The following is a 14,228-nucleotide window of genomic DNA, read 5'->3' as shown; positions in this document are numbered from 1 at the left end:
TCCGAATCTGGTTTCACTCCAGCTGACTGCTTGGAGATTGAACGCTTGATTTTATCGAAGCGAGGATTCTCAGATTCTGTTATCGATACTCTTGTTCAGGCCAGAAAGCCTGTAACTAGAAAGATTTACCACAAAATATGGAAAAAATATATCTGTTGGTGTGAATCTAAAGGATTCCCTTGGGACAAGGTTAAGATTCCTAGGGTTCTATCCTTCCTTCAAGAAGGATTGGAAAAAGGATTATCTGCAAGTTCCCTGAAGGGACAGATTTCTGCCTTGTCGGTGTTACTTCACAAAAAGCTGGCAGCTGTGCCAGATGTTCAAGCCTTTGTTCAGGCTCTGGTTAGAATCAAGCCTGTTTACAAACCTTTGACTCCTCCTTGGAGTCTCAATTTAGTTCTTTCAGTTCTTCAGGGGGTTCCGTTTGAACCCTTACATTCCGTTGATATTAAGTTATTATCTTGGAAAGTTTTGTTTTTAGTTGCAATTTCTTCTGCTAGAAGAGTTTCAGAATTATCTGCTCTGCAGTGTTCTCCTCCTTATCTGGTGTTCCATGCAGATAAGGTGGTTTTACGTACTAAACCTGGTTTTCTTCCAAAGGTTGTTTCTAACAAAAACATTAACCAGGAGATTATCGTACCTTCTCTGTGTCCGAAACCAGTTTCAAAGAAGGAACGTTTGTTGCACAATTTGGATGTTGTTCGCGCTCTAAAATTCTATTTAGATGCTACAAAGGATTTTAGACAAACATCTTCCTTGTTTGTTGTTTATTCAGGTAAAAGGAGAGGTCAAAAAGCAACTTCTACCTCTCTCTCTTTTTGGATTAAAAGCATCATCAGATTGGCTTACGAGACTGCCGGACGGCAGCCTCCCGAAAGAATCACAGCTCATTCCACTAGGGCTGTGGCTTCCACATGGGCCTTCAAGAACGAGGCTTCTGTTGATCAGATATGTAGGGCAGCGACTTGGTCTTCACTGCACACTTTTACCAAATTTTACAAGTTTGATACTTTTGCTTCTTCTGAGGCTATTTTTGGGAGAAAGGTTTTGCAAGCCGTGGTGCCTTCCATTTAGGTGACCTGATTTGCTCCCTCCCTTCATCCGTGTCCTAAAGCTTTGGTATTGGTTCCCACAAGTAAGGATGACGCCGTGGACCGGACACACCTATGTTGGAGAAAACAGAATTTATGTTTACCTGATAAATTACTTTCTCCAACGGTGTGTCCGGTCCACGGCCCGCCCTGGTTTTTTAATCAGGTCTGATAATTTATTTTCTTTAACTACAGTCACCACGGTACCATATGGTTTCTCCTATGCAAATATTCCTCCTTAACGTCGGTCGAATGACTGGGGTAGGCGGAGCCTAGGAGGGATCATGTGACCAGCTTTGCTGGGCTCTTTGCCATTTCCTGTTGGGGAAGAGAATATCCCACAAGTAAGGATGACGCCGTGGACCGGACACACCGTTGGAGAAAGTAATTTATCAGGTAAACATAAATTCTGTTTTTGAATTTTGTTTATTTGCAATGGTTTTTGTGGCTGTTTCCAAGCATTCCACTAGATGGCACTGTAAGTAAGAACTATAAGATATGGGGCATTAAGGTATTGGGGCTACGTTTTGTCAAGGGTCAATATTTTAAGCAGTGTTATGAGGAATGAACCAATATTGACTGCCTTTCTTTGATATTTCTGTAAAGCATGATGTGGGGGGATAGAATTCTATATTAGTGGAAAGGCACAGAAGAGCATTAAACAGAAGGTTTAACAGGTGTCTTACTTAATTTTGGTGGTGTAATGGCGTCCTCTTGATTTATGGCTTTACGAACGAGATCTTTAACCCCCAAAGTTAAAATTGTTTTACATAATATGTATTGCTTTCTTAGAGTATGATAAATCTTTTCCATGAATACAGGACATTATGGTAATTTTTTTTTCTTCTATAAAGGTAAGACGAGTCCACAGATTCATCCTTTACTTGTGGGATATTATCCTTCCTAACAGGAAGTGACAAAGAGCACCACAGCAGAGCTGTCTATATAGCTCCTCCCTTAGCTCCACACCCCAGTCATTCTCTTTGCCTACTCTAAGTACTAGGAAGGGTAAAGTAAAAGAGGTGATAAAATATTAGTTTTTAATTTCTTCAAGCAAGAGTTTATTTTAAATGGTACCGGTGTGTACTATTTGCTCTCAGGCAGCAGATGGATGAAGACTGCTGCCTGGAGGATGATGATCTTAACATTTGTAACTAAGGTCCATTGCTGTTCCCACAGAGGCTGAGGAGTACAGGAAACTTCAGTGTGAGGAACGGTTTCATGCTATGAAGCAATGAGGTATGTTCAGTCATATTTTTCTGGAGAGACTGTATTTCAGAAAGGCTGACATTATACCCAGGAGGGTAAGGGTAAGCAGTAATCCTAGAGCTAAAAGAAGGGCATTACTTAGCTTGCATATGGGGCCAATTACTAATATGGTTGACACTGAATGGTAAATGTTTGTGAGCAAACGTTTTTTTGATTTGGGAGTGCTTTAACTTTTTTGTGGGCAATAACGTTTTGGGCAAACTTTATTAAGGGCACACATGGCTTAACTTTAGGGTCTTAGAACCCACATGGCTAGTTATAACCGCTCTGGCGCGGTTCTATAAGGCTGAGGAGGCATCGAGTGAGATGGGCGGGGCCTATTCGCGCCTCAGGTGCGCAGTTAGTTTCATCAGCAAGCTCCAACTCCTGAGGGCCCTGGTGTATGTTTTCGATCCCTGAGGGCAGGTAGGGCCACAGCAGGGCTGTGGCAAGGTGCTGAGTGTTTTTTCCGGATCTGGGCCTATTTTCGATCCGGTTTGGAAATTAAGGGGTTAATTGTTAAAAAAAAAAAATTGTGGTGCAATCTTAACTACCTATATTGTGTCTACATACAAAATTTTGAAAAATTTGATGCATGTTTAGGCTGTTTTGCAGAACGTGTATGCTTTTTTTCTCTTAAAGGCGCAGTACCATTTTTTATGGTTATTTATTCACTAAATAAAGTGTTTTCATGCTTGTTTGTAGTCATTACTAGCCTGTTCAACATGTCTGACATTGAGTAAAGTCAATGTTCAATATGTTTAGAAGCCATTGTGGAACCTCCACTTAAAATGTGTCCCTCATGCACTGAAAGGTCAAATTGTAAAGAACATATTTTAGCTACTAAAAGTATGTCGCAAGATGATTCTCAGTCAGAAGAGAATCAGATTATACCATCTAATTCTCCCCAAGTGTCACAACAATTAACGCCCGCACAAGCGACGCCAAGTACTTCTAGTGTGTCTAATTCTTTCACCCTGCAAGATATGGCCGCAGTTATGAATACTACCCTCACAGAGGTTTTATCTAAGCTGCCTGGGTTGCAGGGGAAGCGCAGCAGGTCTGGTGTGAGAACAAATGCTGAGCCCTCTGACGCTTTATTAGCCATATCTGATGTACCCTCACAATGTTCTGAAGTGAGGGATTTGCTGGCTGAGGGAGAGATTTCTGATTTAGGAAATATGTTCCCTCAGACAGACTCGGATATGACGGCTTTTAAATTTAAACTAGAACACCTCCGCTTATTGCTCAGGGAGGTTTTAGCAACTCTGGATGATTGTGACCCTATTGTAGTTCCAGAGAAATTGTGTAAAATGGACAGATTCCTAGAGGTTCCTGCCTACACTGATGTTTTTCCGGTCCCTAAGAGGATTTCGGAAATTGTTACTAAGGAGTGAGATAGAGCAGGTATTCCGTTCGCTCCCCCTCCTACTTTTAAGAAAATGTTTCCCATGTCAGACGCCATGCGGGACTCGTGGCAGACGGTCCCTAAGGTGGAGGGAGCTATTTCTGCCCTGGCTAAGCGTACTACTATACCTATTGAGGACAGTTGTGCTTTCAAAGATCCTATGGATAAAAAATTAGAGGGTCTTCTGAAGAAAATATTTGTTCATTAAGGTTTTCTTCTCCAACCTATAGCGTGCATTGTTCCTGTAACTAATGCAGCATCCTTTTTGGTTCGATGGCTCTGGAAGAAGCTCTTCAGGTTGAGACTCCATTAGAGGATATTCTGGATAGAATTAGGGCTCTCAAGCTAGCTAATTCTTTCATTACAGATGCCGCTTTTCAATTGGCTAAATTAGCGGTGAAGAATTCAGGTTTTGCATTTTAGGTTTTGGTATGCGGATCTTGTTCGGATGTCCAGTCGCCAACCTTGGCCACTTCCGTTAAGGTCAGACCTTCTATCTCAAGGTCCATTTTTCCATCAGGATCTCAAATCATTAAATTTGAAGGTATGGAGATTGAACGCTTAGTGCTTAGTCATAGAGGTTTCTCTGACTCGGTGATCAATACTATGTTGCAGGCGCGTAAATCTGTGTCTAGAAGGATTTATTACTGAGTTTGGAAGACTTACATTTCATGGTGTTCCTCTCATAAGTTCTCTTGGCATTCTTTTAGAATTCCTAGAATTTTGCAGTTTCTTCAGGATGGTTTGGATAAGGGTTTGTCTGCAAGTTCCTTGAAAGGACAAATCTCTGCGCTTTCTGTTTTGTTTCACAGAAAAATTGCTAATCTTCCTGACATTCGTTGTTTTGTACAGGCTTTGGTTCGTATCAAGCCTGTCATTAACCCCTTAAGGACCAGCGACGTACCCTGTATGTCGCTGGCCTTTTTTTGGGACTTGATTGTTTTATAGTGCGGTCTTGCCACCAGCGTTGAGACTGCTCTATTCCACAAAGCCTGCTGGAGGGAGGGCATTAATAGTGTGTTCTTGCGAAACTTGTGCTATTATGTCCTGAAAAAACCCTTAACGACCAGTGACATACAGGGTACATTGTGGTCATTAAGGGGTTAAGTCAATCTCTCCTCCTTGGAGTCTTAATTTGGTTTTGAGAGCTTTACAGGCTCCTCCGTTTGAGCCTATGCATTCTCTGGATATTAAGTTACTTTCTTGGAAAGTGTTGTTTCTTTTGGCTATCTCTTCTGCTAGAAGAGTTTCTGAGTTATCTGCTCTCTTGTGAGTCTCCTTTTCTGATTTTTCATCAGGATAAGGCGTTTTTGCGGACTTCATTGAAATTTTTACCTAAGGTTGTGAATTCCAACAACATTAGTAGAGAAATTGTTGTCCCTTCATTGTGTCCTAATCCTAAGAATTCTTTGGAAAAATCTTTGCATTCTTTTGGATGTGGTAAGAGCTTTGAAATATTATGTTGAAGCTACTAAAGATTTCAGAAAGACTTCTAGTCTATTTGTTATCTTTTCTGGTCCTAAGAAAGGTCAGAAAGCTTCTGCTATTTCATTGGCTTCTTGGTTAAAACTTTTGATTCATCATGCTTATGTGGAGTCGGGTAAATCTCCGCCTCAGAGGATTACGGCTCATTCTACTAGGTCAGTTTCTACCACCTGGGCTTTTAAGAATGAAGCTTCTGTTGATCAGATTTGCAAAGCAGCAACTTGGTCTTCTTTGCATACTTTTACTAAATTCTACCATTTTGATGTTTTTTCTTCTTCAGAAGCAGTTTTTGGTAGAAAAGTTCTTCAGGCAGCGGTTTCAGTTTGATTCTTCTGCTTTATAATTTCAGTTTTTTTCATTCTAAGATTAAAACTTTTTGATTTGGGTTGTGGATTCTTTTTTCAGCGGAATTGGCTGTCTTTATTTTTATCCCTCCCTCTCTAGTGACTCTTGCGTGGAGTTCCACATCTTGGGTATTTGCTATCCCATACGTCACTAGCTCATGGACTCGTGCCAATTACATGAAAGAAAACATAATTTATGTAAGAACTTACCTGATTCATTTCTTTCATATTGGCAAGAGTCCATGAGGCCCACCCTTTTTGTGGTGGTTATGATTTTTTGTATAAAGCACAATTATTCCAATTCCTTGTTGATGCTTTCGCTCCTTTCTTATCACCCCACTTCTTGGCTATTCGTTAAACTGAATTGTGGGTGTGGTGGGGGGTGTATTTATAGGCATTTTGAGGTTTGGGAAACTTTGCCCCTCCTGGTAGGAATGTATATCCCATACGTCACTAGCTCATGGTCTCTTGCCAATATGAAAGAAATGAATTTATCAGGTAAGTTCTTACATAAATTGTTTTTCTTCATTGTCTGATATATATTGAGATTTTTTTTGATATATTAGTATTTTGTCATATCATGTATGTATACTATAGCAACACTCATTATTTTTATTTATATATATTTTTAAATTTTAAATAATGCATTAACACAATATAATTTTTTTCGTTCTATCTGGTTGTAACATAAAATTTCAGTTAGTTTGCATATATTGTCATGTGGTTTTTTTTTTTTTTTTTTTTAATTAAGTTAGTTTTCAATGTGTTCCACATAAGCATTAAGAGTTAAATCAATTAACGGTTGTCACTATAAATTATTCACTCACCTGTATTAATATATATATATATATATATATATACAATAATCCCAGCCAATGAGTCTTAGAAATTTCTAAGACTCATTGGCTGGGATTATTGTGTTTTATATTATTATTATTGAGTCATGCACCAGACTCCATCCCGTGCCTGAGCACTTAACATTCCTTAGGTGGTGCGGTCACTTTGTTAAAAAAAAAAAATATATATATATATATATATATATATATTTTAAGGAAGCAAGTCTGTGTATATAATGAGATCTGATATTACCTGAAGCTCAACCCATTGTTATAGGCTGTGGTTTAAAAGCACAAAACCTGCTACTTCATATACACAAATAAATCGAAAAATGTAATTTCTCATAAATTTTACTCTGCAGCTGGTATAACAAGTCATTGTAAAATTGTTTTTATATGAATATTTTCAGTGTAAGGCTAGAGCGCATAAGATTAGCCACGGTCTTTAGTTCATTGTTTTACAGTTCTCTGATAAAGCCAGTTAAGTAAAACTATGGAGCTCTAAAAATCCTCTTGAGCTTTTTCAGTTCTGGGAATTAGCAACACTTTCAGAGCTTTTGCATGAAGAGGAAGCACAAAGTATATTGCACAGCTGTTTTATTTTGTGTAAAAAGGGATAGTAAAGTCCAAATTAAAGGGACACTGAACCCAAATTTTTTCTTTTGTGATTCATATGGAGCATGAAATTTTAAGCAACTTTCTAATTTACTCCTATTTTCAAATGTTCTTTCTTCTCTTGGTATCTTTATTTGAAATGCAGGAAGATTAGATGCCGGCCCATTTTTGGTGAACAACCTAGGTTGTTCTTGCTGATTGGTGGATAAATTCATCCACCAATCAAAAACTGCTGTCCATAGTTCTGAACCAAGAAAAAAAGCTTATATGCCTTATTTTTCATATAAAGATAGCAAGAGAACAAAGAAAAATTGATAATAGCAGTAAATTATAAAGTTGCTTAAAATTGCATGCTCTGTCTGAATCGTGAAAGAAAAATTTTGGGTTTAGTGTCCCTTTTAAACTGTCATGATTCGGATAGGGCGTGTAATTCTAAATCACTTTCTAATTTACTTTTATCATCCAATTTACTTTGTATTTTTAGTTTAAAGCTAAACCTAGGTAGACTCATATGCTAATAACCAAGTCCTTGAAGGCCGCCTCTTATCTGAATGCATTTGACAAATTTTCACAGCTAGAGGGTGTTAATTCACGTGTTACATATAAATAACGTGCTCACGCACGTGAAGTTATTTATGAGTCAGCACTAATTGCCTGAAATGCAAGTCTGTCAAAAGATCTGAGATAAGGAGTGTCAGTATATTTATGAAAATCTTAGTAGTGCTATCCAAATAATATATATAAGTTTATGGCAGGGTTATAAACACAATACAAAGAAATAGAAACCCTTATCAACCATGCACCTACTAGACCATACAATTAATATAAATATCTGAATTCTTTTATTTAGTTAATATCCATAAACATATTGAACTATATTTGCAGTAAAAGGAAATTAAATAAAAGTTTATATGCGTTAAAACCAACTCTTAAGATATGCTATCCTTCTTACAAAACCCAGAAAAATATACCTTCACAATTCAGCCTTATTTATTTAACACAATGGGACTAAAAACCTTTAACATCCAAGCAATACAATTCTAAACAGTGTTTATAAAACAATAGGATAAAATATATATTCTGCTATTTAACTGCAATTTATCCTAATACAAAATTAACCGACAATATCAGAACTTGTATAGATGAGTTACTTAGCCAATTCAGACACAGATTTGAACAATACCTAGGCTTATAACTACCAATTTAAAATACAATATACTTCACCAATTTTGAACCAATTCGTAGCGGTCTTTAGGTCATCTCATTTGAAAGAAGGTTTTTGCACAAATCAAGGATAAGTTTTAAGCTCCTTGCTGAAGTGAACTTTTTTTTTTTTCAGGTATATCGCAGCCAAAATCAGATCACTAATTTTCAACAAGTTACAGACAACTCTCTCTTGTGCATTCAACACTCCCATTATATAATCATTGATGACATCATGTGGGTGGCACTACGGGAGCTGACCTTCCCATTGGTTATCTGGGAAGTCTAAATCGGATTGGCCCTTGGAAATTTCATTTTTAACAGCCAGAAAGAACCTTCTGGCTGTAGTTCTCGCAACATAACACCAGGTGGCAGCATACAGTACAACATAGCAATACAATACAGCATTTCTGACATTTTTAAGCAAGTTAATTTTTTTTTTATAAAATGGTTATTTAATCAGATCACACTCTCTGCATTAATCATATATAACCCCAATTACAGATGGTTAATATTAGGTTATTTTTTTCTGATTATTCTGATACCAAATATGTTATATTATTAACATTTTATTTTATTTAGGTAATTTAATATTGCTAATTATTAGTTTAAAATGCATTACAATGTTATCGGTATCCTGGCATTTATATGTGAATAATAGCTTATTTTTAATTCAGTATTGTACTGTATTCCAAGTGAATCCTGTCTATGTAGATCTGAAATAGAAATAAATGTTAATAATCACTTCTCTTCAGGTCCATAAACATCTATTCATGTTCTTAAACACACAGAGGCTAAGATATTCATGCTTTCAAAACATACACATATATATATATCATATATATATATATATATATATATATATATATATATATACACATACACACACACATCTCATGTCCATTAAAACATATACTGTTGCTTTGAAATCATAATGTAAGTCATTTGTCTTCACTGTGTTATTCTAACCCCCGACACAACGTCTGTGTTACGTGTATTCTGATGTTATCATCCAAACAGCCTGAGTCACTCAACAAGTCTGTGCCAATTATCAGTTCCTTTGAAGAATGTTTGTATCTCTCACATTTCTTCAGACGGATCGGCATTTCTCTTGGAGGAAATCCATATATTTGCTGTATCCTGAAACTGTGTTAGTTTCCATTTCCTTTCAAAATTACTTCCCCCAACATTCCTCTAAGTGACTGTTCTGAAATTTGGCAGGCCAAATGTTCCATTGTCTCCCCCTGTGTGTTCAGCATAATTTTACATAATGAATGTGGGAGATCTCTTAGGAACAAACCTTTGTCTACAGACCATGTTCATATCCACAGATCTATTAAATAAAGACAAATATACCTCTATATATTATTTAATAACATTTCAAATACCTTGACATAAATCCCCCTTTCCAATTCAAAAATATGTAGGACACATGTATTTGAATTGGATCAAAGTTAGTGGTATTTGGTGAGGATGTTGACCGTACACATCATGGACAGTCTTCTATGTAGATAGTCTGTCAATTTTGAACCTTCATGTTTATCAGTTAGGCATCTTTAAACTATAGTATGTCTTTAGTTCATTTGGGGATATGACACTTCATTCTCCCTCTATGACTTGTAGTTGGGATCTGGGATGACACGCTCGCAATTGATTGATATGGACCCATTTATCTATGAAACTTTCATTTTTGGGGATCCGTATTTTATAGGCCACTGGAGATATTTTGTCAGTAATGACGAAAGGACCTTTCCATGAGGGAAGAAATTTCTTCTCCCTAACCTGATCTCTTCCAAAGTTATAAAGATAAACTTTATCATTTATTTCATATTCCTTTTTGGATGTTTTGAGATCATAATAGGTCTTAGTGGCAGTGGCGGCTCTTTCTAAATTCCTTTGAGCAAATGCAAAGGCATATTGCAGGTGCTTTCTTAAGTTTTCCACGTATTGATGTGTATTGGCAGCGTCTATCAAATTTTGGTCTGATGTACGGTACAGCAGATGCTGAGGTAGAACCATTCTTCTACCAGTCATCAGCTCAAAAGGCGACACCTTGGTAGCACTACTTGGAGTTGCTCTTAATGCCATTAAGACTAGAGGTAGTTTTACATCCCAGTCTTTACCTGTTTCACTCACAAACTTTTTGAGGATTTTAACAATAGACTGGTTGTAACGCTCTACACCACCACTTGAGGCAGCTCTATAAGCAATATGGAGCTTTCTTTTAACCCCTAGTATTTTCCACATTTTTGTCATTACTTCGCTAGTGAAGTGGGTCCCCCGATCTGATTCGATTCTTTGGGGCAAACCAAATCTGGAAAATACATGGTTGATGAGCAACGCTGCACATGTTTCAGCACTATTGTTAGGTGCACTAATGCACTCTACCCATTTAGTGAACAGGCATGTTACGGTTAACATGTATTTGTTACCTCTTGATGATCTTGTTACCGGGCCAATAAAATCAATTTGTATATCTGACCATGGCATTACCATCCCCCTTTTCTGCAATGGCGCTCTATGCGTTGGTGCAGTGGGTTGGAACTGTGGGCAGATTAAACACCCTTGACAGTAGGTTTGAACATCTTTCAACATGTGTGGCCAAAAAGCGTAGTCACGCAATATTTCGTACGTGAGTTTGGCACCGCGATGACCAGATGTGGGAGCATCATGGGCATGTTGAAGCATTAGACCTCTGAACTTGGTGGGTACTACCCACTGTTGGATGCCAGTTTTGGAGGTTCTAATTAACAAACCATCCTGTAATCTGAATTGTGATCTAGATTTTATTAAGATTCTCAGATCTTCTTTGCCAATACAATCATCTTTTGAGATGGGGTTGCTTTCAGGATCTTCTATGTGTTTATAGAAGATGCCTACAATGGGGTCTTCTTTTTGACTATTGATCAGGTCCTCACTAGGAGAATCCTGACTCCATTGTACCAAGTTAGGCTCACTCTGTTGTTTTGCCTGGTTTCTGGTAATGGCTTCTACCTGAATTGCACCCATTAAGTGGTCAATATTAAGGAGTTCTCCAGTTATGGCTCCTTGTTTGGCTAATGAATCCGCAAGGTCATTGCCTTCCTTATCAGGACCTAAAACTCTGGAATGACCCTTGGTCTTTTTCCAGTGTATGGTTAAATCATTGGATACTACCAGATTATCAATCTCGCAGAACAACTTGCCATGCTTGACTGGTTTGTTATTGCTTTTCTGCATGCCATTTCTTTTCCAAGTTGGCAGGTATTCAACAAAACTGTCACGCACATAATTTGAGTCAGTTATGATCACAAATTCATGAATACCATGTTCAATAGCCATTTCAATGGTTTTGAAAACAGCAGTTAGTTCTGCAACTTGACTGGATCTTGGTCCAATGTTGAAACCTACAGATATATTTGGGAATCCATTTGCCCCCATTATACCAATGCCAGCGACTAATCTGCGCTCATTATCAGTAGTGGCATGGTAAGAACAACCATCAACATATACCCAAGGTAATGTTTGACAATGGTCCTCATTGTACATTTTATATGGGGAAAGCAATTGTTCTTCCAGAAAATCATCTTCTGATAATTCTTCCCCAGGATCTCTAGCAGTACAGTCGTGGAGCTCAGCAAGCCCTTGGGCGACTGGATTCTTTTTATTCTGCTTGTAGCGAATTTCTAAGGGCCAGCCTTGTAAGGAAAGAGTCCACGCTGTTATGCGGCTATTAGACAAATTCCCATCTCTTATTCTCTCACTTTGCAAATATAGCAAAGGCTGGTGGGCCGTTTCTACAATAATTTTCTCGCCCTGTATATAGCTGCGGAAATTTTGTAGAGCCCATACAGTAGATAAGAGGGCTTTTTCGCAATCGTTAAACTTTATTTCTACTGGGGATAGATTTTTGCTCGCATAAGCAATGGCTTTGTTCAAATTATCATGCTTTTGGTATAACACAGCACTCATGCTTATATCTGTGTAACCTGTCTCTAAGAAGAAAGGTTTGCCACCTTCAGGGTATGCTAAGCAAGGTGCTTGAGTGAGTTTTCTCTTCAGCTCTCTGATGGCTGTCTCTTGAGACTCACTCCAGTGCCATTTCACATCTTTCTTCAGAAGAAGTAGTAGTGGTTTAGTTAATTCCGCATAATTATCAATGAATTTGCGAGAATAATTCGTCATACCCAGGAATGATCTCAATTCCTTTAAGTTAGTCGGGTTTTTAGAATTCACTATAGCTTCCACCTTTTTCTTCTGGGGATTTAATCCGTCAGAGGTAACTTCATGTCCCAAGAAGTTTACACGAGTGCGGCACCATTGAGCTTTTTGCAGGGATAATTTGACACCTGCCCTTTTAAGTTGGCTGAGGACGTGTTTAAGCTCTGCGATGTGTTTTTCAAAGTCTGTGCTTTTGATTAAAACATCATCAACATAAGATAAGGTCCCCCTTTCCAGTGCGTCAGGCATAGCCTTATGCATGAATACAGCAAATTCATGTCCAGAATTTATGTATCCAAATGGAAGTCTCTGGAATGCATACTGAACCTTTTGGAAGGAGAATGCTAGCTTATATTGGTCCTCTTCATGTACCTTTATGGTCCAATATCCCTGTGCACAATCAATGGCAGTGAATATTTTGGATCCCTGCATTTGTGCTAGGCACTGGTCAATGTATGGTACAGGCCAGCCAGACATGTATACTCGTTTGTTTAGCTGTCTTAAGTCAGCACACAAACGCCATTGTCCATTGGGCTTAAGGACACCTAGAATAGGATTATTATAAGAGCTGTGCACCTGTCTGATAATACCTCTTTCTTCCAAATTCCTTATGATCTCTGCAAGAGAATCATATGAGGCTAAGGGAAGTCTGTATTGTTTGACAAATACAGGTGGTGCATCGGGATCTGTTTGTATTCTTGCAATGTGCAAGTCTGTAGTACCACAGTCATAAGAATCCTTAGCAAAAATATCCTTGTACTCCATCAGTAGTTCTCGCAGCTGTTGGCGTTCATCATCGCTGGAACAGCCATTAGCTAAGGATATTTGCTCTTCGACTATTTGCTGAAATCCTGGAAAGATTTCAGGCTGTCCTATTTCATAGGCTTCTTCCAGTCTAGAGGTGAGATCCCCTTGATTATAATTTACATTGCTCCCATGACTCTGGGTATTGGGGTAATCTTGCTGTTTGATTGGCTGATCAAACACTAGAGAGGCTTCTTCAATTTTACAGATGCCTTCCTCTGAGCTGAAGGGATAAATAGATTGAACATTAAATAGACCCTCTGGCATAGATGCAAAGGATTGTTCTATTAATTGTTCTTCAGTTAGGTATCCTTCAGGTATTAGCCCAATTACATTATTCTGGAATCCAAAAGTGTAATAACTTGATTCCAGTGCATATCCTATGGTAGTTCCCTTGGATAATGTTATATCCTGTGGGGTCATGTTATGCACAATAATATTTATTGGAACAGTTCCAATATTCACCATAGGAGTGTAGGTTACTGAGACACCCAGATTTTGTATTCTATGGGAGAGGCAAATTAGTGTTTCAGAAGTTTTTAATTTCTGACCTCTCTTTACCTGTAAGGGTAAAAGAAATTTATCAGCCCCAGCAGGAATTATAACATCGCTAGATACCTGCATATTCACAGCATATGGCAATTGCTGATTTGATTTCAGGGCTGCATTTTCATCCTGAAATACTTCAGGGTCCCCCTTTAACCTGCTCCAAAGGCAAGAGTTAATCAAATCTATTTGTATGGCATATCTATGTAAAATATCATTGCCAATGTATATTTGATTATGGGGAGTATTTAAAACTAAAAACAGGTGCTTCACTGACTTATTACCAATAGAGATAGATAATAAGCACTTAGCTGTGATGTTATAGCTTTCAGACCTGTCATCCAGGCCGTTGACACAGTGGTCTTGGGGAGAAAGATATTTAATCACTTTAGGTTCAGCTATTTGCGCTAATAAACCTTCGCTTATATAGCTAGCTTCCTGTTTTAAA

Source organism: Bombina bombina, chromosome 6 (genome assembly GCF_027579735.1).
Source record: "Bombina bombina isolate aBomBom1 chromosome 6, aBomBom1.pri, whole genome shotgun sequence".
In the NCBI taxonomy this organism is placed as follows: domain Eukaryota; kingdom Metazoa; phylum Chordata; class Amphibia; order Anura; family Bombinatoridae; genus Bombina; species Bombina bombina.
Note: the sequence above shows the minus strand (reverse complement) of the source record.